This window comes from Pteropus medius, unplaced genomic scaffold, assembly GCF_902729225.1.
Source record: "Pteropus medius unplaced genomic scaffold, Ma_sr-lr_union100, whole genome shotgun sequence".
NCBI classification, from domain to species: Eukaryota; Metazoa; Chordata; class Mammalia; order Chiroptera; family Pteropodidae; genus Pteropus; species Pteropus medius.
Window position 1 is genome coordinate 17,873,161 of NW_024349803.1, and position 2,286 is coordinate 17,875,446.

At 42.2% G+C, this 2,286-nt stretch overlaps 1 pseudogene; it reads right to left on the reverse strand.

The window, feature by feature from the left end:
- Nucleotides 1-84: 84 nt before the first annotated feature.
- Nucleotides 85-203, reverse strand: LOC120582604 (uncharacterized; annotated as a pseudogene).
- Between the last annotated feature and the right edge of the window lie 2,083 nt (nt 204-2,286).

Below are 2,286 nucleotides of genomic sequence, written 5' to 3' on the forward strand. Positions count from 1 at the left end.
TTTTTTAGGCAAGGCAACCCTTGGTTGACCTCACAGATTGCAAGAACCTTGTCAACTTAGATCCCTTAGTTTTTTTATTTTTTACGCCTAGAGCACCTGGTCTTCCTAGGTGGTCTCTCATCCAGGTACTGACCAGGCCCGACCCTGCTTAGCTTCCGAGATCAGACGGGATCGGGCTTGTTCACGGTGGGATGGCTGTACAGGATGTATTTTCTTTTAGAATATGTTCTTCAACCATCTTCTGCATGCTTTGTTCTTTTTTGTTGTTTATTGTAGTTATTTTCATAGTTCGAATGTGGACAGCTTTGTCCACACAGAGTATATTCTGTGAGAAATTTCCTACCAACATTTCTTGTTCTATCTCCTTTTCTGTAATCTGAGAGTGTGGGTAGGGACGATTGTTTTCCTGACTCACAGTGGAGTCCTAAAGCCCTTGTTTTATCTGAGAAATTATCTCCCTTCTCCTCTCAGTGGCTGTTTCTATGCCTTTTAGAAGCCCTTCCACCCCACCCTCCACCCAAATAGAGGAGGAAAAGAAAATGTCACTTCTCTTCAGAATAGGTCTGGGAGTCAATTTATCAGGATTCTGACTCACTAGAGCTACACGGAGATATGTTTCACTCTATCAGATTCTTATTTTTCCCCCCTTTGTCACCACGTCTTGAATTCTTATGTCATTAGATTATGTCCTTGTCTGGCTCCTACTGGTAAATTTTTTTGGTTTGCTTCTTTCTTTTCTACTGTTTTTGTCGTTTCCTAAGGAGAGAAGAAGGTTTCTGTGATTCTGTTTCGCGTTGCCGACTCAACCCAATCTTATCTGCTTTCTCTCTTCCAGAATTCTCTCAAAATTTCTGTTAGCTATGAGCTACCTTTATTGTTTTCCAGCACTTTTATAGTTTTGTTCCTCAAACACACACACACACACACACACACACACACACACACACACACACACACACACACACACAGTTTTGACTGAGGTGCTCATTGACTTAAGTGGGGCCCGCCAGCTCTTGGCCGATATGGATTTGTACGTGCCAACTTGAGAAAGATTTCCTGTGAACTAAGTCAGTACTCTTCAGCAAATCTATCACACAACTGGCTAATGTCAAGTTCAGGAGTTTGATTAATCAGGACTTCTTAAATCAGAGAAATGGCAGCGAGTTATCAGCGTTGGTGCATGAGACCCTTTTTTTTCTGGGAACAGAGGCCTTAGTGTTCATCAGACAACCTCTCTAAGTCTCTGTTTCCTTATCTGTAAAATGGGGGTGATACTTATGCCACACAGGGGTCATTATGAGAATTAGATAATGGAATTCTTATTAACCTTGTTTACTTAAGGAAAGCATTTGGCATAGGGTTTAGAATGTAGTGAGTAGGAGTATTATTCTCAAAGGAGATTATATCCACCCAATTTTAATAACCACTGAAATAGAAGATTTTTCTTCTAGTTTTCTATTGCTATATAACAGAGCACTCTAAAATCCAGTAGCTTAAACCACAATTTTTTTATCGCTCATTATTCTGTGGGTGGATTCTGGCTCCAGTGAGCAGTTCCTACTTGGGGTCTATCATACGGTTGCCTTCGCGTGTTGACCGGAGTCTTCAGAAGACTCAACTGGGCTGGCCATCAAGATGGCTCACTCTCATGACTGATAGTTGATTCTGGTTGTTGGCTGAGGGCTCATCTGTGGCTGTCAATTAGAGTGCTTACACATGGCTTCTCTACGTGACTGGGGGCTCCTCACAGCATGGGAGCTGGGTTCCTAGGGTGAGTATCCCAAAAGCAAACTGTTCAAGAGGCCCAGTCATGGAAGCTTCAGACTTCTTATGATCGAAGGGAGTGAATACCGAGAGATATAAATACTGAGAGTCTTGGTTCGTTAGCGGGGGAGGGACATTTTTCCAGAAACTAGCTACCACAATTTAAAGTCTCTTTTAGCTCTAATATTCCACAATGACATTGTCATAAGCTGTTCTCTGTGCCTGGTAATGTATCAGATACCTTCATCTTTTTTCTCATTTCATCCTCATAATAATCTTTTGATTATTAAAATAACTCTCATTTTAAAGATGGGGAAACCAAGGCACAGACAGGTTAACTAACTTGGCCAGGGTCCTGTAACTCCAAGTCCAGTACTCTTTGCTCTAATCGTTTGTAAATAAGAACTGGGGTGCTGCCATCTAAAAACCCTGGCCACGTTCCTAGCACGAGGCTGGGCCTTTTCCCTGCAAAGTCCCCAAAAGGATTGCTTGAGTCCAGCTCCCTAGTGTGATTCACAGGAT